This window comes from Zonotrichia leucophrys, chromosome 1, assembly GCF_028769735.1.
Source record: "Zonotrichia leucophrys gambelii isolate GWCS_2022_RI chromosome 1, RI_Zleu_2.0, whole genome shotgun sequence".
In the NCBI taxonomy this organism is placed as follows: domain Eukaryota; kingdom Metazoa; phylum Chordata; class Aves; order Passeriformes; family Passerellidae; genus Zonotrichia; species Zonotrichia leucophrys.
The window spans coordinates 45523361-45548337 of NC_088169.1; positions in this window are offsets into that span (position 1 = coordinate 45523361).

A 24977-nucleotide genomic window follows, 5' to 3' on the forward strand; every position below is an offset into this window, starting at 1 on the left:
TTGAAAATTTCTTCATTTTGTACCCTTTGACCCATATATACATTTTTGTGAAAACAAGGCAAAAGTAAAAACTTCACCCTGACTTTAAATTAGTTATGTATAAAAAGATACCAGAAAGTTCTGTGTATCACAATTCACTAATCTTGTGGTATGGTTAAAATTTATGACACTGCTATCTGCAGATATATTCCATTGGTACTTCAGGATGCTCAATATTTTTGATCTTGCTTTCAGGATAGACTATTTTAACACCTTTATTCCTTTAAGAATATCAGCCTCAACATTCAGGTAGACTAAGACCAATGTACAAAATATTATACCAGTGTTTATTACAGCTGTATTTGTTGGGTATTCTTTTTTATTTTTCCCATTGGGAGACAAAAACCTCATTTACCGTTAATGAAAGGAGGGACTATGTCTAACATACACTTAAAGGGTACATATAAAATGCTAGCAGTTTCATCCTGTGTGGAAAAAACCCAGAAAACATTTTCTGCAGGGAAAAAAAAGTTTAGAAAAGGATGATAATTTTTTGTGCCATGTTAAAAATGTTTTATTTCTAGGGAGAAACATTATAAGGAAAAAATTTTAAATTTAAAATTAGTAGTCATTAACTGCAAAAAAAATCCATTAACAAGTGAAGCTTATGGATACTGCTATATTAGCTGATTTTGAGTTTCTGATGCATGTCTATGTTTCTACAACTTAGTTATCAAAGGGAATCCTTCTTTGTCAAGAGTCTTTTATCCAGGACCAAACAGGGCCAGAAAGACTACTAGAGCTTAACATGGCAACCAGCTCCTATTTTTTTCCCACTCATGAAAAAAAAAATTTAAAAAAAGGAAAAGCAAAGGCTAAATCACAACCTTCAGGTCTTCTCAGTGTTAACTTTTCTCCCTCAAAAATGAAGGCAGGCATTTCCTGCTTACCTTGTATAGATTTCATGCTATTTTAAAAGGCATAAGAGCCACTTAGAAATCAAGCTACTTAGCTGTTTTGTTTGGATGATCTCAAAGCATTTTGGTTTATATGTAAATAATTAAAAGGAAAGGTATTTTCTAATTCTCTGTAGCAAGTTTTATTTTTAAAATTGCCACTGTATATCTTTTTCTGTTGTACTATAATGATGATATAGGTTATTTAAATTAGAAATTGATTATATAATTCACAGTTTTGTTGGGTCATTCTAGAATGTCTCTGACAAAACTCACCAATTCACTACAATGTAATATTATATTTCTTTATCTCTTTATTCAGAGATTTTATATCTTTTATTTTCTTTTTTTATTATTTTTTTTAGAGACTTTGCACATATTGACACATGGTTCTCAACTTAATTGACATAACATTTACTTGTTGTTAATGGTGATATTCTAAATAAGCCAGCAGTTTATGCTAATATATCTGAAGTAGCTTGGTCACCTTTTTCTGATGACAGCAACATAGTTATTCCCTCAGGGTGTTTGATGCCTCTCACTGCTGCGTTAATCTAGTGTTTCATCTTGTTGCTTACTGAAATATCCACATGAATAATAAAATGACAAACATGCAATTCAGAACCATACCAGATCCAGAATGTAAAATAAGATTTTTTTCAATCTGCTTTCCTTTGAAAATAATTTTTTTCTTTGAGATTTTTTACTGTTTTAAGAAATCAAGATATTCTGTAGGTTTTCACAGGTGCAAAGAAATGTATTTCTGTGTTAGTACGAAACCTTAAAGAATGACATCAGATTAATTAAATGAACCCAGCTCTAGTCAAGGATGAAATGCCTTCCTGGGTTTGTTGTTTTTTTGTTTTTTTTTTTTAATTATCATTATCTAATAACATAAAGGGGAAGTAAAAATATATCAATTAAATACTTGGGGGGTTTTTGAAGATGGAAGTTAAAGTATTTTAAAGTAAGTTAAAGTTATTTCATTTTAAAATAAAAATTAGGTGGCCATTTTACAAATAAGGGACATGACTCAGGCATTACAAATGTCCAGCACAAGGAGATAGTTATTGCAGTGATTCTCTGTGGATCTTCTTAGTGCTGTATTTTTCTTTGCTCTCACAGTGAAATGCAAGTAATGAATTCTGTAGATGTCTATGTAGGAGCAGCTTTCTCATAGACTACCTAGATAATTTCATCAATTTGAAGTTCTCAGTGAATATTTCTGTCAAACATAGAAGAGTTAGTCTATTATTATTTAGTCACAACATTCTACTTCTGTCACTAGTTTGAAAGGCACTATAATGGAAAGCTTAAGTACATGTCCACTTCCTCATAGACATACAGGTAAATGTGTTGATATACACTGTTTTTCCCTTCTTCCTCTTTTCTTTTTCGTTTCTCATTTCTCATTTTTCATCTTTCATTTTTATTTTTTCCATTATTTGTTATTTCTCATTCTCCTCTCCTCTCCTCTCCTCTCCTCTCCTCTCCTCTCCTCTCCTCTCCTCTCCTCTCCTCTCCTCTCCTCTCCTCTCCTCTCCTCTCCTCTTTTATAATTCAAAGTCTTCTGAGGATTTTATGCAGATTGTTCATCCTACTTCTATTTGCCATATGTAAGTGTCAACATGTTTAAAAGATAATGTATAATGTATATATGATTTAAGCATCAGGTGTCAGGAACATGAATGCTAGACTTCTTTATGTACAAGTAGCTATACTTAAGAAGGTTTTACAACATTAAAATAGCCCAGATCTTAAAAAAAAAATAAACTATAGATTTAAATATGGAAAAAGGTAATTCTCAGTGGAAAAAAAAAAAGACAAAGGGCAAGTACATGCCAGTTATTAGCAGAGAAGCCAAATCTAAACCAGTTTCAATTTAGTAGAATGAAAAGTAAATATATAATTATTTTTCAAGGGATATTCAAAACATAATGATTGAGCACCAGAGAGTGGCAATGGGAGATACCCACAAAACTTGAATGATATATAATTATAACATGAGATTTGGATGTTCTATGATCCTTTCATATTTAACAGAGAGAAATTCTTAGAGTACAATTAATTTGAACTGTTTCATACTCTTGTTTTAGGATTAGATGTATCATACCTCTCCTGTACTTTCAGCAGTCGTCTAGTATACTAAAATCAAAAGATAATTGAATTCTGTGTATCTTCCTTCAGATCCATTTTCCATGCAAAACTCAATATGACTTTCAGACTAAAATCTGTTTGGAACTTTCACAAAGTGTGCTTCTGCAAATTCTTCACAATCTTTTGTGTTCATTTAAAAAGCCTACAACAAATCTTCCTGTCAACAGTCAAAATCTCCAGTTTTTCCACTATTCTTTTCTTATTACCCTTAAGCTCTTATTTTCAGTAGCTACTCAATTCATTATTAAGGGATTCTTAGCAGGAAGATTCCTTCTTTTTAACTCAAAGTTCCTCAAAAATAAAATCTTCAATAGAAATATTTATTAACTAACTCTGATTTTTACTCAGTTTTTATTCTCTTAATATGCTGCTTCAGTAACAATGTATCATGAGACATGAGAAATAATTCCATACAATTAATCCCACCATTTACAAATTGCAAGATTTTTCTTTCTTTAATTATAACACAAGACTGAGCAATAAGGAACTGACTGCAAGTAGCACATTTTTTATTTGCATTACATGAGATGGAAGCACAATCTCTAGTTTATGTTTATAATGTATGCAACATTTAAATTGTCAACTTCAAAAAACTTTCAGTCTGTACAGACAACTTGAGCATTTAGTACTTTCTTGAATATGGAAAAAATTTTAAAAACTGACTCTTATATCACAACAATTGTGGTTGTCAATTCCTTCAAGAGGTGATTTTGTTTTTTAGACTTCATAAATGATTCATGTGTAGATGCATATTGAAAAGATATAGTGCTTACATAATTTTTACATGTGGCTGGTATTTACCTGTTTGTAGAAGTTTCATTTCTATAAGCTCTTGATTTTCACAGTCCAAATCCTGAAAAAGAGATAAAATTGTCCAAAATGTGTAGGTTTCACACAGGTTTTACACCTCTTAGAGAGGAGATTAATTTTTTCCAGGTAGTAATCCCAAGAGTTTTTCTCCTTTAGGTTTCTCATTAAGTTTGCTGAAGTTACATAAACATATCAGATGGACCAAAAGTGTGAGAAATTTAAGGCTTTGTCCATTCATAGAAAAAAGGACATATTTACAGAAATTTTAATATTGTTGATGATGTTGGATGGTACTTGAGTTAATTCCAATTTATTTGTCACAATAGTTTATGAACAAGATGACTGAAACAGGAAGTCTAGGAACAATCGGATTCTATCATTTTCAAACAGGAAGAAAACATAACTTATTTGACCTAGATAATTCAAAGATATATCAAAGATATAGCAAGGAGCATCTCTTATAAGTTACAAAAATTATAAAAAAAATTCATTGAATAAGAAAAAGAACAAAAATAAACTACCCTCTTCTCTCCTTCTCTTTTTTTTTTTAATATTTTATTTTATTGCTCACAGAAATGAGTAAGTAGAAATTTTGTTGACAGAAGGCAACTTCAATAAGAGCAACTGTGGAATTTATGAACCTTAAAATGAAGAGAAGGAATATTTGTAAACATAAAGCATTGATCTTAAAGACACAATCATAACTAAACTCAAGAAATAGCAACAGAAATAACAAGGAAATTAAATGAAAGGTAAAAAAATGTTTAGACTGCTCTGCCTTACATGAACAATATTTGAAGAAAAAGCATAAGACTAAATCATCCAAATGCATCAAAATTATACAAGTGTAATAAAAGAACAACTTACCTCCATCAAAATAGATGCAGAATTTTAAACAATGAAAAGTGAGATAAACTAGTATGTGTACATAAAAAATTGCATAATCATACAGAAAAAAAAAGGGAAGATAAAATGAGGAAAAGTGTGTGAGTGCTTATATAAATACAGTCTAACTTGTGTACATAATGTGCTCCATACATGGACGTGCACAGACATTCACACACCCCTCTCTCACTGTCCCTTCCCTGTGACAACTTCTCTACTTCTTTTGGGTCTTGGAAAGTTTCAATTTCAGTAAGTTTCAGAGTATGTTAGCAGAGTATCTTATATGTTCAGGTGTTTCCTCCTGCGAGTAAATCTGATTGAAGACTAAAGTGGTTTGTCAAACCCTACATTGTGCTGAGAAAAATGTTATACCTTTCCAAAGCACACATCAGTATCCCAATAATATACTCAAAGGATCCACCTCCATATAGTTCTTAGTTAATGTAAGATATCTTTACTTTGTTTAATTGGTTTCATGTTTGCATAAGGATATAGAAACTATGTAAATATTTAAAAGGTTAAAAAAATTGGTTTCAGTAGTTTAGGGAAAAAACCTGATTAATCTCATTTAACCTGCAATTTCAAATATATGTATGAACTCCTTTGTCTTGTTTATGTCAGATCAAAGAGGAATAATGTTCATGTAAATCAATTTAATTATATTTTGATATTCGACCTTCTGTTTTACTAATATTATAATGCCCAAATGAAATCATTAATGAATTCTTTCCTTTTGCACCATGATAATATGAACCTTTTTTTAAACCTATTTGAACAAGGCGATTTTAGATACACAAAAATGGTTAGACATTCAACACAAATGTTTTCCCTATACTGTTAGTTAATCAATAACTGCACTTTCCAAACTTGTTCTCAGCCAGGTTGTACCAAGAAAGTCAAAAAAATGCTTGCTGTAAGTCACTGCTGACCATATATGATCTATATTTTTTGGTTTCTTCACTACATATTTCTCATAAATTTGTTTAAGCAGTTGTATGAGAGTTGTATTTCCATTTGTCATGTGATCTAGGGTTAAAAAAATGTAGCTCCTTTAAAAGTTGCAGTTGCTCCAAAGAAGGTAATATATGTTTCCACTAATTAAACCAAATACAATTAGCATATTACAACATGTTCTGAAATATGGTTCGGACATGGTTTTATCTTCCTGGATGTTTGCTTTTACTGCCTTATTTTCAGTTTACAATTTGCTACAATATCTACAGAATAGCATGTGGTAGTAGTGTTACATTTCTCTATGCCAGGTAAAATAGGCTGATTAAGTCAATGCAGTCATCTCCAACATACTTACAGCATTAATGTTATGTGCAATTTAATTGTCTAAATAAACTACTTTTTAATGTAAAACTAATGAGAAAGGACAAATTTTCTAAATAATTTATATATTCTATGTGGATCATGCCACTCCATATGGAGAACATTCAGGCTAACAGCTGTGTTAAAAAAGCTGTCCAGCTGAAAGGGACAGCAGCAACTGAACATGCCACATCCATGTTTAGAGTGCCTGAATCCACTGAATATTCCAGATGGTTGGAGGGTAAACAAAAGGGCTGTTAACATCTCGATGCACAGCCTTGACATGATGGTAGTTACTGTATTCAATCGTGGGTGTTAATAAAGCTTTCTAAATATTTCACAGTCCAGGACTTTGTGTATATCTATTCAATGACTGCAAATATCTGGACCCCCTAGACTGCAATATGTTCTTCACAATATGTTCTATTTTATTTCCAGGTGTCATTTATATAGATAAATAGGGTTTGTGTGGCATGTTTGCAAATTAAATATTACTACCTATTTAGAAGTGTAAATATTATAATGTAAATGATGCACATAAACTATTATTTCCAGTCTGTAAATAATTCAACTTTATCAAGGATACTTAAACATCCCAGCTTTCCCTCTGGAAAGCACAAATCAGAAAGGCTTGCATTTTGGTAAGTGTGGTGAAATATTTCAGAGAAATAATCAAGCTGAACAAAACTAGAAAACAACATCCCCAAGTCAGAGAAAAATATTGTAAAGTTTTACTTTCTGCAACAGAGTATGAGGGAATATGCTGCAATGAAAGACAGGTCTATTAATCCTTTTTAGATAACATTAGTCTGTTTAGCTCCCTGTATACTTCTATACTTAGTTTACAGAATGAAAATGGAGAAGTTTATCAAAGTCTGAGTGTACATATATTTCTGAAATTTCTTTCATGCACAGTGTTTTGTGTACTATCATTAAGTCTGAAATATAAAATAGTCTTTCCATGAGATATGAGTTTGAGACCGATATTTTTTTTCACACAATTCCTTTGTCTTCAATCCAAAGCAATGCAAATGATTACTTTAAAATGTAGAGAGATAATGAAAAAAAGGACAAATAATTTGAATATCTTTGTACTTACTTTTGACAATTTCTCAGTTTTTACCAAATACGTCTCAAAAAACTAACTAATAATCTAACTTTCAATCCACCAAATACTGCATTTTCTCCCTTAAAAGTGACAAAAGCAACAAAACCCCAACCAAGATATGAGCTTTGGCTACTCCTTTTATTGAAGCATCTCAATTTTTTTTTTTACCATGGTGCAACTTGAACATTCAAGCATTAGAAATATTACTGCTGAAGATATCTAATTCAATAATATCAACATCTTTTTTAAAAAATAATAAAATTATGAATCACATAAAATAATACATACTTCTGGACATTGTGATGAAGCAGATATTTTTACACAGTAACTAAGAGAAACCAAAAGGAAAATGGAATAATTATGGAAATTTTTTTTGTTCTTTCTTAGGTAGATTTTTTTTTCTCCAAAACTGTTGTTGCATATGTAAGAAGTCTTCACTAAAGGTCAAGATCTCATTAACACTGAGCAGGACTTGAACCTCAAATGAGCATTTCATTCTCTGGGATGGAGTGAGAATATCACTCTATTCACTGTGATTGCATTCAAAGGAAATTATTCCTCTGATCAGGAAAATGAGCAATTTTCACACAAACATGCACACATATATGAAAACAAAGCAAAAGTCCATTAGTTTTTCTTAGAAAACATGTAACTGCAGAGAGATATTTTGTAGCTTTGAATTTTGGACTTTTCTTTCTCTTTTTATTTAAAAAATTCCTCAAGTTTGAGATATTCTACAAAATATTTTGAACTAATATCAGATATTAGTTTTTCAGATATTTTCTGCAAGTATATCATCTTGTACTCTGCTGAAGGAACAAGAGGAATGCATTATTCTTGAGAAGTTAACTGCATGACCAGTAAATCAATTAACTTTTTAATTCCAAGAGGTTTTTTTTTGTTGCTTTTGTTTTGGTTTGGGTGTTTTGTTTGTTTGTTTTGTTTATTTATTTTGTTTGGTTTTGTTTTGTTTGTTTTTGTTTTTATTTTTAATATGGAATTTAATACATTTTAAAATAGTGTAAATTTTCAAAATTGTATGCTATGGGAGAAATGAGTGAACTGTAAACTTTGCCTTTTAAGTCATACTATGCTCAGTTTCTCCATTGTGCTTATTCAGATTCAGATTCTGTTATGTAAGCCTTCAGATGAGGGACAGGGGAGAAGCTGAACAAGTTCACTTTTAGGGAGCTGAATTTACCACTTTCACTGCAGTAGGGTGGGAGGTGAGCAGGAATAAACTCTGTGGGCAGAAAATATGAAATACTGATCCATAACCCTAGGACCATGTCCTTCCTTTACATATCATGCCATTCCTCTGGTGAGTAAGAATGGCAGCTATCAGCTTGGCTCTACATGGTTTCAGCATAGGTAAACTTCTCAGATTTATGATTTTCTGAAAATGTCTCTAGTATTAGAGTCACTGTAATTATGGACAGTAGGTATTAACATTTAGAACTGATTTGGTGTCCACAGATGAGAATGTATTTATATAAGTCAGGGTGCATACCTGAGTTATATGATTAAGCTACCAGTCAAAGAAAATCTGTTGTTTAACAACATCTGAAAAATTAATATAAATCTGTTCTTCACGAAATTGTACAACAGGCCTTTTGTAAAGGCTAAAAAGGCTAGATAATATATTGCATATATGTAAGTGCATATATATATGCAAGCATAAAATGAAAAGTTCAATAAAGGCAATATACAGCGGTGTGCTAACTTCTAATACCAGCTACTCTTATAAATCAATGCATATAAAATATATATATATATAAAAATATATATAATATAATGATATAATATTTTTTGCTGTCTTCTTCACTATGATAGCTGAATGTCTGTGAGTATTTGAACAACTAACAAACATATTCAACTTGGAGACTAAATAACACTCCTCAGTCAGAGACAGTCAAGTATGGATTGATTCACGTTTATTGCTCATAAAAGGAGAAAGAGAGAAGAAGAAGAAGAAGAAGAAGAAGAAGAAGAACAAGAACAAGAGCAAGAACAAGAAGAAAATTATTGTAAAATCCTTCCTGTATGTTTCCATGTACCATATAGTAAGTAATACCCATCACTGGAAACAACATTAACAAAATTAGTATAGAAGCCAGGAGAACAGATATGTAGTTACATTTTGTTTACAAGCCAGCATTATTTAACTGGATGCATGTCTGGAGTTTCCTCTATGCTTTCTTGAGCATCTGGCAGGACAATGCCCTCATGCAATTCAAGCAGGACAGAGAGGTGGCTGCTGTTCCTCTTCAACAAGAATGAAGGGATAGCAGGTAGTGGGTTACACGACTTGCTATTTTAGGTGTGGAGAACATAAACAACAGAAATTATTTATCATTTTTTTAATTGTCAAATTTTTGGCTCAAGAACTTTAGTCTTTCTAAGAATGACCCTGCCTGATCCGTATGTTACTGCCCTTATGCGTAGGATTTTACATATGGTCATCTTTTCTTGAAAAGTTGGTCAGTCCTGTTAATAATGTTGACTGTACTTTCATTTTCCTAGATTTCTGCAAATTGACTCACAGGGGTGGTTCTCAGATCTATTATTTTTTATTTATTTTTATCTTTAAATGATACTATATAAGTAAGTGCTACTTAAAGAATATTTTACCAGTTGAGACATTTCTCTTTAATGCCAGACTGATACACCAGCCTCCCTAATATATTCTATGGCTGTTGAGCTAAAACATCTTGATGATAATGATGCTTTGATCTTGGCAGCCAACCAAATCCAGAATGGATTTAAACAGCTCAGTTAATAGTGTCTTCGTAAAGAAAAAGTGCCCTTGCGAAAAAAAATGCTTTTTATTGTTTCCAAATATAGAGGAGTTACCCATTTTAAAATTTATCTATGTCATTTGTTCCCACATGTCAATGCAAGAAAAAAGGTGACAGAAGAGATCTCACCATATTTGGTTGCAATAGATAAATATTTAGCATGACATATTTTCTTTCTGAATTCCAAGTTCTGTCACTTGTTAGTGACAGATGCCTTGAGTACTTTTCAAATTAAAAAAAAAAACTTAAAAAATATTCCTTTTTGATTTAAGATGATATTGCAAGAAAAAAATTAAGAAAACAAAAAACATTTGCCCTTCCCAAATGAAAAACAAAACCAGCAACCATTACAAAGATATATCAAGTTTATATATTTTTCAATAATTTAATATTATTCTATCTTTTCAAGTTCCTTCCTCAATTTACACAACCACAGTTTACAGCTTTCTGAACTGGATAACCCAAAGAAATTATTCACTTTAACTAAACTTCTGCATCCGAAAAACATTGCAAAGACTAAATAAGAAGTTCACCATATCTGTGTGATTTTCAGATACACTAAAAATACAAAATGCCCAACTTGTTTTCCTCTTTTCTCACAGAAATATATATTCATATACATATGTATATGTATACATACATAGCAATGTGTTTTCAGTAAGGATTAGTCACCATTATCAAGTTTATATTTTTTGCACTGTATGTCAAAAAAAAGAACAACTTTTTTTTACTCTTATGAAGCACATTGTGCATTTTAGTTCAACAACAGTGGCATGACATCTTTCTTAACTGACTTTAATTGAAAAAAAATGCATTGACCAAGCTGAGTTTACATCATGCACACTGTCTTTTCCAAGGATTGGTATAAGTTCAGGAAAGGTGAAATATACCCAGATTGTAGGAAGAATTTCTGAATACTCTCGGCTGGTTGACAGGACAAAGCCAGGGATTACATACATCTCTGTTAGCACTTCACCAGGTGAAGCTCTAGAGATTGGCATTCAATCAAGAATCTCTTTAGCAAGCTTCTTTGCATAAGATTCTTGTCCATAATATAGGTTGTGAAATCTTTTTTTGTGATGATCTCTAATCAGTTTAAAAGTTGTGCTGTTTGTTTGGTTTTCTTTAAGTTGTGTGTGTCTTTAATTCCGTCTGTTTGGCTTCCAATGACAGAAGAATGATCATTTTAATGTTAGTCATTTTAATGTTAGTCATTTTAATGTTAGTCACTTGCAAAATAAGATAGAAATATTAAGGAGTTATTAATATTTTCACCTGATATTACTTAATGGGTTTTTTTAATGCTTGTTTCCCTGTTGAAATAACATATTTTTTCATTGTTTTGAAATTGTGAACAAAACTAAATTGAGTGAAGTTTTCGTATTTTTACTACATTGACATCAAAACTACCTCCATTGTCCTTAAATCCTGTCAAACCAAGTTTTTTACTTGACAGCTGAGGATTTCCTGTAATGGAGAATGGATTGTTGAAGACGATAAATACTTTAAAATATTCCATAAGTAATTTTCTTGTGTCAGGAAGACAAATTTCCATGTGAAAGCGGGGTTAAAGATTCCTAACTTGATTCCCAATTTGATGTGTAATTAAATACACATTGGGAGAGAGTGTGCGTGTGTGTGTGCATGCAGATAACACCAGATGCAGATAACACCAGGTTGTGATGGTAACAGCAGCTCATAATTAGACAGCATTATTTGTCCTACAAATGTATGTACTTTTGAAGCAGTTTCCTCAAAAAAATTTTTCTCAGCACTTGGACAAGATAATGACAACTCCTTTCTGAATCAGGAAAAGGAATGCTGCTGTGTATCTAAGTGCATGAACAGCACCAGTCCAAATTACAGACAAAAAAGGATTCAAACTCTTTGTTAAAGTTCTTTGTTACAGTTTTTAAAATAAAAGGGGAAAAACTATTAGTGAAAGCATTTTAAATTCAGCTGACCTTTTCCATGTTTCTTTTTTGTTAAATGAATCTTTTCAATAGGCAGGAGACACACAAAAAAGCTCAGCTATTTCCTGAGAAAAAGTAATAAAGAAAAAAGTCATGCTTCCAGAATCCATTTGCATGTATCAGTGTTTTTTGGATGCTAAGTAGAAGACAAAAGGTACATACTAAATTAATGCATTCTTCGATTAATATCCCATCCTATCTATCAAATGAGTAAAAACTTTCCCCTCAGACCAGCAGGCTTTACTAACTCTTTATGATGATAAAATAGAGCTGATTCAAGGATTACCCTTAAAAGCAGTACAAACTTTGATATGGGGTGTACTGTCATCCCTACTGTGTACTGCCACGTAGGGATGCTGCATGTGATTAGTAAAATTAATATCTGCAAAACTCTTATAATATCACTAATTAATGATGAAACATAGAGTGAGGCTAAACATCATAGAAATAAAAGTGTGAAGGTAAGAATGAGGCTAAACATCATAGAAATAAAAGTGTGAAGGTAAGAAATTCCTTTATGTTAATGAAGATGATATTCTGACAGTCACACCAAGAAATAATGACACTTGTCCAAAAAAAAAACCACAAGAAAAAACTCTAAATCTTAGCAAAACTTTAAAAATTGTACTATAAAACTATGCTTAATAGAATTCAATAGCAAAATAGCCACTAAAAATCTTTCTTATCAATCAAACATCATAACATTTTGGACAACTGTACAAATATTTTTGATACTCTGTAGGTTGTTTATCTACTTTTGATTGCCAGTGATATCAAATAAGAAATATGTACAAAGAAAAACTGTTGACTCATAAAATTTAAATCAAAGAAAACCGTATCAGCTCTACCTGACAGTCAAGAGTAAATGTCAGGAAGCAAAATGAAAACTGGGGAAAGAGATACATAGGAAAGTAGCACCACTATGTTGCTTTCCTTCTTAATCTGCTGAGGGTTTCCCATGTATGTCTCAGGAGCACCAAGAGGTAAAACCTCTGTGTTATTCAAGAGAAGAAATCTTTTCATCAGATGAATATGGTAACATGATATTGTATAGATTATTATGGACATTAATCATGAAGTAATTTTATTGGATCTGAAAGTCCTTTGCATTTATAAACTTCAGTGCAGAAGACATAGTCTTGAGATGTGGAGATTTTTAAATTTGTCTTTTATACTTCAATTGCTTGCAAGGACTACCGGCTAAAATAATTCAAGGCAAACGTATTCATAGAAATTATTCGTTGCACATTTAATGTAACAAACAGTTAAATAAATATTAAAATGAAATAAGCCAATAAGCTAAATCTCTCTCTCTTTCTCTCACAGAATTAGAGGAACATTATTGTAATTATTGTCATTTAATTCATATGTACATTTGCATACAAAATGTCATTATTCAGGCATACAGTAAGTAATTAGCCCTGACCTCATCTTAAAAAAAACAAGTCAATCCCAGTCAATATTTTTTACTTTTTTATCAGAAACCCAAGCATTTGAAGTAGTAGATTTATTTTTTTCTGTAAACCTAAAATTAATATGTAAAAGTTACACCGATCATTTTATTTCACATCCAAATACAAAAAAAAAGTATTTTTGTTAGTATTACAGATTTTTCTTTTCTATGGAGAGTAACTAGTGTTTATTTCTTTAATGACACACAAAGGGAATACAATGAAAGATCTGTGGTTTTGGTTACATTGTTAATGAAGCCTGATTAGTGAAGTGAAATACAGCAATAACAAAATGTCAGATATGCATGATTATTGTTTTTTCTTTTGCAGTACCAAATGGCGTGACTACCTGCAAATGCCTGGGACTCATTCTATGTATTGCTTTACTTTCCATGCAGTGTAATTCCAAAGATTTTTATATTCTATTATTCGATTTTTGCAGAAAAGTATAGTGAAAATAGAATAGTGTGGGAAATGTGAAAACAACAGGCAAAACTTTTTTGGTCTCTCAATGCATTGTGGATACATATAAAAAATATTCTGAAAGAGGAAAGGGAGAGAAAAATAATATATGAGAATGATACTGTATTTTCTGTACATGGATAAATTATGCTTTTATGATCAACCATAATCATGGAGACATTTGTCATCAAAATACTGACTTGAATTAGAAAATGTCAGACTTCAGAAGCCAAGTGCTTTTACTGTGTTTCCCACATGCAAAAAGGAATAAGCTGAGGATTACCTGTAGTAGGACCTGCATATTTTTCAAAAAATTTTTCTGTTCTATGCAAGCCTGCAAAGGAGAAAACAACATTTCTTTTTTTGCAAGCAACACAAATCCACTTCAGCACCCTTCCTCACAGCAGAATATCTCCACATCAGATTTCCTACTCTCTTGTGCACTGTGAATTTTAAAGTACATAACATCAGGATATTTGAAGGAAGTAGGAATCCTTTTTTTTTTCTCCTTCATGTCTACTATAATGCTTAATATTTGTATTGTAACTGTGTCCCAAGGTTAAAGTCAGAATGAATGGTTCTTAACTTTAAATCTACTGCAGAGCTACAAAAACTCCGCTCGTGGCTAAAAAGAAATGACTGGACACATTACATAAAACTACATCAATACAGGAGTATTTAAAAAATTGAAAAGGCTTTTTTCCCTCTAAACATCAGAGTATACATGGCAGAGTTATTTTTTCAAAACTATTGTTTATTTATAGAAACCTGAGACAGTCATTTACTAACAAGCAAAATGTTTGAGTATCCATTCCCTGCAATTTTTGGAGTTTATATAAATGTATACATAGATAGATAGACAGACAGATACACAGAGTGAACCTTTCAGTTTTTACTGGTAAAATTAAAATATATTGAATCATAAAAAAATTGAAGTACTAAGATTTTTCCATGTTTGCCATTTTGGATGATTTTTTTTTTTCAGAGGTAAACAAACATCTACTATGTTAGAAATTCTTCAAATAAATGATGAATGAATATCTGAAGAGGTTTTATGCTGACAGCCAAAATCCCCTTTCACTGTTCACATGCTTTAAGAAGTAGCGGTGCTGAATGTACTGGACTATTTTGCCAATCAGTTTCATACACATGTTTGGTCTCCTGGCTGCTCATCTTTGTTACAAAATTAAAAACAGGTGTGTTATGTGGAGTTTTTTGGTTTTTTGTTTGTTTTTTTTTTTTTTTTTGTTGGTTGTTTTGTTTGTTTTTTCTCTTTGGCTTTAGATTTATTTGTTTGTTTATAAAAGAGATTCCATGTAATGCATCACAATGCTTTTCATGCCAATACAGTGTTCTACATGATCACACTTTCATCAAAATACTCCCTTTGGTATAAAATAAGATCACAGTATTTCTTCCAGAGTAACACTCAGAAATCATAGTAGCTATAGAAACAACCAACTTTCCATCTAACACAAGTGTGTCAAGCACAATGGTGGTTGGGCTAAAGCACAAAAATGTAAGTGGAAATATATTTTTCTTTTAATGTTGTTCATATTTGGGATAACTCTAGACCTCTCAAAAGTTAATTACTGAAAAACTTGTATTGCAAAGATTTTTAAAATGAACTATCTGCCACACAGAAATTGTCAAAAGAATAAAAATTAGATGTATAACTGGCTTTTTATTTGATACAACAAAGAATGCAAAAAAGAGGTTCCAGGATACATATTTATATATAAGACTTATAGTAGGTATATTCTCTGCAAATTACATTAATTGGTGACCTTGTTTGTGGGAAAGTTTACTTTCAAATAAGCAGGCTTACTACTACGAACTCACAGTTTTGTTTTTGTATTTTCAATTTTACAGTTTCAGAGTCTGACACAGAGTAATTGAAATAGTTTGATTTTACATTATGCCAAGGAAGCATTTGTGCCACATTTTTCAATAAAGAGGAAAAAAAAAGATTTACGCTGGAATTTCTGTACTGATACTGCTACATCTCTGTGTGCAGTGGTAGAGTCTTGCTTATATTTAGAAATTTGTCTTAAGGTTCATTATTTTTTATAAACTTTTCTCAGAATTCAACTCAATAATTTTGACTCCATCTTCAAAATATAGCTATTAAATGGATCTAAGGAAAAGCCAAGGAATACTATTTACTAGATTTTTAGATAACTGAAACACAGATGCTAAAATCCAGAAACAAACAGACAAAAAGCCCCTGAAAATAAATATTAACTGAAAAGAAATTAATTAATATTCTTATGTGGGATTCATCTTGCCAACTGAATATGCCTAGCTTTAGGGCAGAATTAATTCCTTCCTAGGGCAGTAATCTTAATATACATCACACTAAGATGTATTTACTTGTTTCTTTCAATTTTAAAAGAATCTTAGAGTGACTAGATTAGATTTAGACATTAGATCTGTAGGCAATAAAATTTAGCTCAGACTATTATATTTGCAGATACCACTTCTACTAAGAGAAGTCCTTGAGATACCATTAAAAGTGGGGAATTATTCCTAAGAAGTACTGTGATAAATTTTCTTAAGACTTAAGGCACATTGAAGACAACTGGTCTGTGTTTGAGACTGGATGAAGGATCTGTGTCCCTGGTCTGTCTCTACTCTTGGAACAGAATGTATTTTCTACGAAACTTTCAATAAATAATATTTCCCAACCATATGCTTTCAGTAAGGGCACATTGGCTGAATAAGTGAGAATCAAGGATAACTGCATAAGAATTAGTTTTTAATGAGAAGCCGAAGGGTTTGGCTACTTGTAAGACATTATTTTAAAACCTAATAAGCTGCACTTCTATGTGTATGCAAGTTGTACTTGGGTTTTTTTGAGGGAAAGCTGAAACAGAGCTCAATGTCTGCAATGCAGACAATATCTGAATGCCCAGAGTCCTCAAATTTCAGTGAGGATAGGAAATACAGTCTTTCTTAGCATTTCAGAAAAATAAAATCCATGAATTTATAAGTGAGAAATTTGGGGAGGAACTCATTGCAACATAATATGGTAAAAAATGAATGTATTAATAATCCAAAGAATTATGATGGTTTTATTTTCTTTTGTTCAATTTTTTAATGCAGTTGCTCTGTTGAACTCATCTGGGATTAACTCAAATTCATTTTAGAGTAGTTCTGAACACCATTTAGCCCACAAGTGATAATAAAATTGTCTAGCTATTTATTTAAGTCTATGAATTTCATTGTGACTTAAATTTTTTTCTGTTATTTTTCTTGCATTCTTATCTGCTAAAGTAGATTTATTTTCTACTGTAACATTTCCTCAGCATTTAGTATTCTTCTGAGACTATTGTTTTTGTTAAAGAATGGCATTGTCATTGGGGAAGATGCTGCTCATATTTAAAGCACATGCTTCTCCATTTGTTTTAGATTTTTGGCCTGGTAGTGACAGATGGCTTTGGTTAAATGGATATATTCTTTCAGTCAAATGTATATGTGTGTGCAGCAGAAAGGAAAAAACAATAAATACTGCTTTATTAAAAACAAATAAGAAAACTATAGGTTTCCATATCAGGAAAAAATAACTATTTTTTATTCTTATCTTCAAAAAGAAACCCCAGAAAGTTATACATAGTTGAGCTATAATTTACTATAGAGAGAGACAATTTGAAAAAAGCAGTAACAGAGAAAGAACTTGTTTTTTATAATAAAGCTATAGTGTGTATCTAGATTTAAAGGCACTTTGGCTTTCTGAGAAGGTTTTGCTTAGTTAATCAAAAAAGTATAATCTGTTAAAAACAGATAATTAAAAACAGATTTTAAAAATCAGATTATTCAATTCAGATTACTGAAGTGAAGTGTTAGTTAGGAATGAATGAAATTCAAAAATATTTCAGGAATTAAGAAAAGCATTGGAAAGAAATAATGAAGTAGATTTATCAGAGTTGCAAGAGCAAAGGAGAAAGAGCAATAGAAGCCTTTATTGCGAAGCTAGAATAAAAAGAAAATTAGAATATTGGAGGATAAGACTCAAGTGCAATATACTAAAAAAAACCAAAAAAAAACAAACCAAGGAGAAAACAGAAAGTTAGAAGTATATGGGCCCTTCCAGCAGCAAGGTAAGGAAAGAGAAAATATTAGTGAATTAAAGAGGAACAGAAAGGAAAGGAAGAAAGAAAGAACTGGAACAAGGACTGAAGAGAAGGCAGAAGGTTGTAGGAAGGCTATTTAAACTGCACAAGCCTGATTAGTAAAGTGTGTTTACCTAGCTAATTAAATAATTCTTGATATAGTTTCCAGTGCTCATCCAAGTCACCTACTTTCTTCTCATCACCTTCATTTACTCTTTCTTAATTACCTGGTTATCACTGGTTAATAAAGGTGATTTTCAGAGTTCATGCCTCAACTAGGCCATATGTATACTATCTTCCTTAAAAAGACAGTAAATCAGAAGTGGAATCTAATGTAATTCAAAAGTGTCTATTATTCCAGCATGTGTGAATAATGACCTACCTACTTAAAAATTGCTGAAACTTTACAGGGAAATTTTGGAAAATATGTACTTATCTCATTTTGAAATTTGTATGGATTTAAATAGGCTTGATATGCCCAGAGAAATCTGGAGAGGGCCTTGTGATAGGACGAGGAAGAATGGCCTTAAAGCAAAAGAGAGAAGGTTTAGATCAGATATCAGCAGAAATAAATTCTTTATTGAAGGGGGTGGTGAGGCACTGGAACAGGTTGCCCAGAGAAGCTGTGATGTCCCATCCCTGGCAGTGTTCTAGGCCAGCCCTGGATGGGGCTTTAAGCAACCTCAGCTAGTGGAAGTTATCCCTGCCCGGGGCAGAGAGGTTGAAACTAGATAATCTATAGGGTTCCTTCCAACTAAAACATTTTATAATTTTACGATATTTGAAATCAACACCCTTTAAAGTAATATTAATTTTATCATACTTCAAGCTTGTCATGGTTTGAGCCTGGCACAGAGCCAGTGCCCCCATGAAAATGCCCTCACCCTGGTGTCTGCTGTGAGATGTGACCAGGAATAAGCAAAACAGGCTCCAGCTTAAACATAAAGAACACTTTATTACCTAAACTACAGGAAAATAGGGAAAAACTATAAGGAAAAGGAAAAAAAAAATTGAAAACCTTACAAAAAAACCACTTTCCTCCTCCCCACTACCTGAATTTCCCAATCCGATACATTCTCCCAAATCACCAACTGCCCAGCCTGGCACCACACTTTAGTATACTCAAACTTCAGTTCATGAAGAGGAGAGGAGTCCTTCTTGTTCCATAGGCTTCCCCTGGAAACACACTGAAACCTCGTGTGCTTCCCTGTCACTTCGGCACCGCCCGGAAAAAGTCCTTTTGCCGCTTGTGACATCTTCCTTCCATGCCCAGTGCTCTCACCACCGTGCATGGACCAGAGCTGCTTTTAGGGTTGTCTTTCAAGGATGCCTTGTCTCACTCCAAAAAGGCACAGTCTCTGCTTTGGGACATCTGTCCCCCCCATATTTTTCCAACCCCCTGGGGCCGAGGGGTCCTCACGATGAACCCTCCTGGTTCTGAGCCACTGCTTCCCCCCAAGTGCAGTCTCTGTGTCACAGGAACAAACTGAGTCCATGGCCACAAGAAAAGTCCAGCCAAAAGGCCACTCCAAATCATCTCTCCCCATTCAATCATCTCCACGTTCTTCGGGCCAGGTCCTTGTCTCATCTCATCTCCTATCTCCCTTCTTATTCAGCTTCGAGGAGGATTAGCATTTTTGCAAGGCCCCAATCATGAAAGAAAGGGGTTAAAACTTTCAGTCTCTGTCTGTCCCGGAGCTGCGGCACTCCCACACACGCTGCCGCTCCGGCCGGGCACTCTTCCCCCCCCCTTCTCCTCCTGGGCCGGCTGCTATCACATTCGGTGTCGCCGGCTCTCCTCTCTCCCTCCTGGGGGGGGGGTGGATGGCTGCCCGAGGGCTGACTCCCTGGGCTCTTCCACCCTTCCATCCTCGAGGGCCTCCTCACCCCCATCTCTGTCCAGGCCCAGGGCCTACCACGTGGCTGCCCCTCCCCCGCCCAGCAGCAGCGGCTGGACAGGGGAGGGTGATCTGACCTCTTCGCCTCGACGTCCCAAGAGAACCTCCCAGGGCCAGAGCTCTGCTTTTTAACCCTGTGTATTCTCGGAGGTGTGTCCAAACCCCACTGGCTACACCAGGTGCCAGTATCAAACTCAGAACATCCATTGGTTTGACCACAGCATCCCAGAATTCCCACTCCTTCCTGGTCAAACCACCACAAGGCTTAAAATTTACTTTCAGATTGCCAGCATGTAAAAATAGGTGTTTAAATGTAAATAGTCAGAGGTTTTAACCTCTGTTATTGTTTGCATAGTTTATACAGTCTGTGAAGACTGGAAAACAGTAGAGTTGGTAAAGTGTACTTAATTTTATTTCAATAGTTACTACAATATACAATAGGTACTCAATTGCAGGAACTAATCTGGAACTGAAAACACTCATAGGACTTGATGAGTTTTCCTAAGTAGCTCATGTAAGTTTCTTAATGAACCCTGCTGGGCTTCCAGCTCCCCCTTTAGAAGGACTGGCTTCTCTCAAGAGATTTGGGCCATAATTTCCAGTCTCATGCACGTGCCCTTGGATAACCTAGGACATCTGAAATGTTGCCAGACATCTATGTTGAGGTAACTGAGCCAGCCATCAGATATGGATAGCCTAAATGTCTTCAACTGAATTAATCACCAAGGCTTCCTTTATAATTAATGAAGGGAAACGAGTACTTCTAAGGAGCAATATATCTGACCTACTTTTAATATGAGGTGGATTTTATTTTAAAAGACCCTATTTCTTTTCAGTTAGGACAGCAGGAACCTATGGGACCTAGCCTGAATATAAGGATGTGCATTATAGAAATCTAAATTTAGTTGCATAAGTCCTGTACAGTCCTGTAGAGATGTAAGTCATCTTGTAAGGACAGGATGACTACACAGAAACATTCAATCTTCATATCATTTCTTTTCAATAGAATAGACAAACAAATAAACTGGGCAAACCTTTAAAAAAGAGAACCAAACCAATCAGTTTGTGATTCTGTGTTAGAAAATACAGAGATATTTTTCTTTTGAATACCAGGTAGGACAAAATGCACTAAAGCTGCTAAACGAGATATATGATTTTTTCCCTTTTTTTTTAAGAGAACACTCATATAGCTTTAATAAGAAAGTATTTCACCAGAGAACAGTGTGATATATCTTAGCCATAACAAACCAATAAAAAGTAGGTGTTTGTGGAACTCATTTAGAATGATGCTCCCTGCTGTGTTTGTTTCTAGAAGACTGCTTGAAAAAGCAGTTAGCTTTTAAACATTCAAACTACCTAATATTGGTTATGCTGATATGAATTTTGCAATTACCTATTTGAATCATTTTATAGAACTTTGCATTGCTAAATGTAAGACTCTATGTCATTCCTACAAAGTTTTATCTAGCGGTGTCAAAATTATCAAGCTGTTTTTGCATTACTACTTTTCAAAATTGCTTACAACTTATTCTCTATCTGGGATCTCTCAGGTAAAACTCAGACTCAGGTCTTGCTTATAAATCAGACTCAGCTCCAGGTTAAAGAGAGCAGTTCTTTTATTAATTCAATTGAAGCAGTTCTTTCATTCATTCTGCTGAGGCTTTTCTACAATTATAATATAATTGAGTGCTCATTGAGGCAGGATACAAGTTTAATATTCTTCTTAGTTAAAAATAGAATTTGTAAAAAAATAATTGAAAATACTTTTCAAAATTGTTATAACTGAAATTTAAATTGCTAATTTATGTTTTACAAATTTTACAAATTTTTATATAGGAACACAACTTTTAAGATACAATGCTATTAAAGCTAAAGATTATATTTCTTAGAATATTTCTGAACAAATTATCTCCTTTTTTAAAAGAAGTTTTCTCACTGTTTCAGTCTTCAGAATATTGAGAATTTAAAATCACTGAAAATTTCAGCGTATGAAAGTGCTCTCTTCAAGGGATAGAAAAATGCTAATATTTACTCTGAATTCTTTGGATTCCAATGCATGACTACAACTTCCATGTGCATATATTTTATATGAATGCATGCACACAAACTGCATGTGACTTCATGAATATATTCTTAAATTTATTTGTGTGCAAACAAAAAATGTGTTGGCTATTTTTCCTATCACATGGAGCCATTTAAGACATAGCAAATGGAAATAGACAACTAAGGGATATATCAGGTCACACATCATCACAGAGTGAAATTAGAATACTAGTGACAGAGAAATAAGCCAGTAGCTACATCCAGCAGCAGCTCCTAAAGAAACTTCGTGACTTTTAAACAAAGCATTGGTAAGAATGTGACCTTGTAATATTCATGCAATATGGGTAGAAATTTTACAGCTTCTCAGGAAGGATGAAATTACTTCTAGAAAACCAACATCTGCAGGTTTATGAATAAATGATGGATGATTAGCACCATCACTATTAATCATAGACCGTTCTCCTTGGCCACAAAGAACTATTAGAAAATTGTAGAAGCCATGTTTTTGAACTAGTACATTGTTTATGTAAATGTGAGGTTGCTCAACATTGAGAATAATCACCAATAAAAGACTTGATCTCAGCCACAGTTAAGTCAGAAGGTTGCTATTTAAATAGGAGGATCTGCTTCTATGCTAAGTGATCCTTGTCCACAATGTCAGTTAAGTGGCACAATTCATGTACAAGTATGAACACTTCACATGTATAACAAGATTTCAGGAGGGTTTTTTTTTTTTGTTTTGCTTTTCTTTAAATATTCTCTTCACATTTTTTGATGCACTTGTTATTTCATGCTGGAACCAGGAGATTTTTATGCGTGAAATGGTTTTTTGATGTTTGTTTTAAAATTAATCAGTCTGGAATAAAGTGATTTGTTATAGTTAAAATAGTGGAAGTCTGGTGGTATGCTCTATCTGTCATGGTTTAAATAATAACAATGTTTACATTCCCAATTCTTAAGCCAGTTGCAGATACAAGAAAGTAATTATATGATATGCAGTTCATTCTGTCCTGTAGCAAAACAGTCATTCACTACATCTTCAGCATAACTAAGGAAAGTAAGTGGGATATATATGATGGTAGGGATAATACTGTTCACCTTTATTAAATACTTAGACATCTTGTCCAGCAAGTTTCTTTAAGGCAGGAAATGGTCTTTTCTTTGTTGGAAGCAGAGGACAAAACTTCCAGCATGTAACACTGCAGATGTTTTATTCATGTGAGGAAATTATACTGATTAAAAGATTCACAGTAGAAAAAAACTTATACTTGAAACTCTGAAATTAGTTTTTGAACACTAAAATTTTAGCTGAGTGATGGGTTCTTGTTTTTATTAAATCTGGATCTCTGGTCATAAAGAATAGGAGAGCCTCCTGCATTAAGAAAAAAATTAAATTCTAGAGTGTATAAAACATGAGTGCCATTGTGAAGTGTCAATGGATACTTTTGACCAGTGGTGGGATCCATGTCATCAATTGCTTTAAAACTACCACTTTGTTCTTTAAGACAAAATGGTGTGAGGGGTTTGAAAACCAAAACACTTTATTCATGACTGCATGCAATTTTACGCATTGCGTGACTTCCCCTTTCTGTGTGAGAGAGCCCAGAATCCAGAAGAATAATTGGGCAGATCAGGACAGTCATTCCAGTTCTGCATTATGTAGACCTGAGAAAAGGTTTTAGGATTCCTTCAGAGACTCTCAGGTTCTTCCTTTTCTACATTCCCTAATGAGTTCCCTATCTATAAGACTGGAAACAGAATACTTCCTCGGTGACCAGGCCATTCAAATTGCACTAATGTTGTCTATTTTGAGTTCTCCTTTTTCAGTGCTCTGTATCTTCTTATTCAGGACACCTCTGGAAGGTTGCTCTTCTTATGGTCAACAGGTTGTTTCTACAGTTTGTATGACTATGCCCCTGATCACACAAAAACTGTTCAGTGTTAGTTCTGTTGTTTGGGACAGGTGGCCAAGCATATTTCTCCTACTTTTTATGAAACAACAGGTTGGTTATTTTGTCTATTACAGCAGAAGTTCAAGGACAGGATAAGCAGACCTTGATACACCTGCAAAGAACTTATTCTGCTGACACAAGAATAACTATGCAGTACAATGTGTGCTGTGTACTGCTAGTTACTGTAGAACTGTGGTCTCTTGCAGTACTTGGGGATCTCAGTGGCATTTTTGTTGTATTCACAATTTCATTAAACCAACACTCTCTGGGGATGTGGATGTCAGAAAGTCTGAAAGAAATAAAAAAATTCAAGATGTGAAATATATATATAAAGAGCAAAATGCCATCATTTCTTTTCTGTATGCAAGCTCAAATAGTTTGTGTACAGCTGTAGATTTCATAGCTTCATTTCACTTCAGCTGCAACACAATAAATACCAAAGAGGTAGGTAATGTAATAAAACGCAGCCTTATTTTAAGTTGTGAAAAAATGTTTATCAAACTAAGCCTATAATCAAGGATTCTTCTATTTTTTTTTTCTGTAGTTCTAAAGAATTAGAAAGAGTCCTGTAAAAAGAGTGCACAACAAGTGTGCAGAAAAAGCAATTGAATGAGGGTTTTCAACAATTTTGTTTGTTGTTTGGTCTGACAATAAATCTCAGATACACACAGAATTTAGAGTTTTGCAGTCCACACATTTAGCACGAACTGCATAATATACTCTAAATTTTCTTGATTTTCATGCTTATCTTCCAAAATTGGACAACCACAGCAAAACATGTGTCCAAATATACAAACCCCATTTACCTCCTTTGCCCTCACTAGCTGAGTTTGCACCAAGCCAGCACAAAACAGAATACTGTTTAGAGTAGCATTCCTCTGATGCTATGCAAAATTCTGTTTTGACCTTAACAAGTTCTTTAAAACATGAGCTCAAAGTGTAAAGCAAAGTACATTTATATATGGCAATGTCAGTTTTCTTGGTTACACCATGTCATGTCCCCTATTCTTTCTTTTTAAGGAGGGTATCATAATACTGTATTTTGTGTTTTGTATCTCAGTGTTTCAGCTGGCATATTT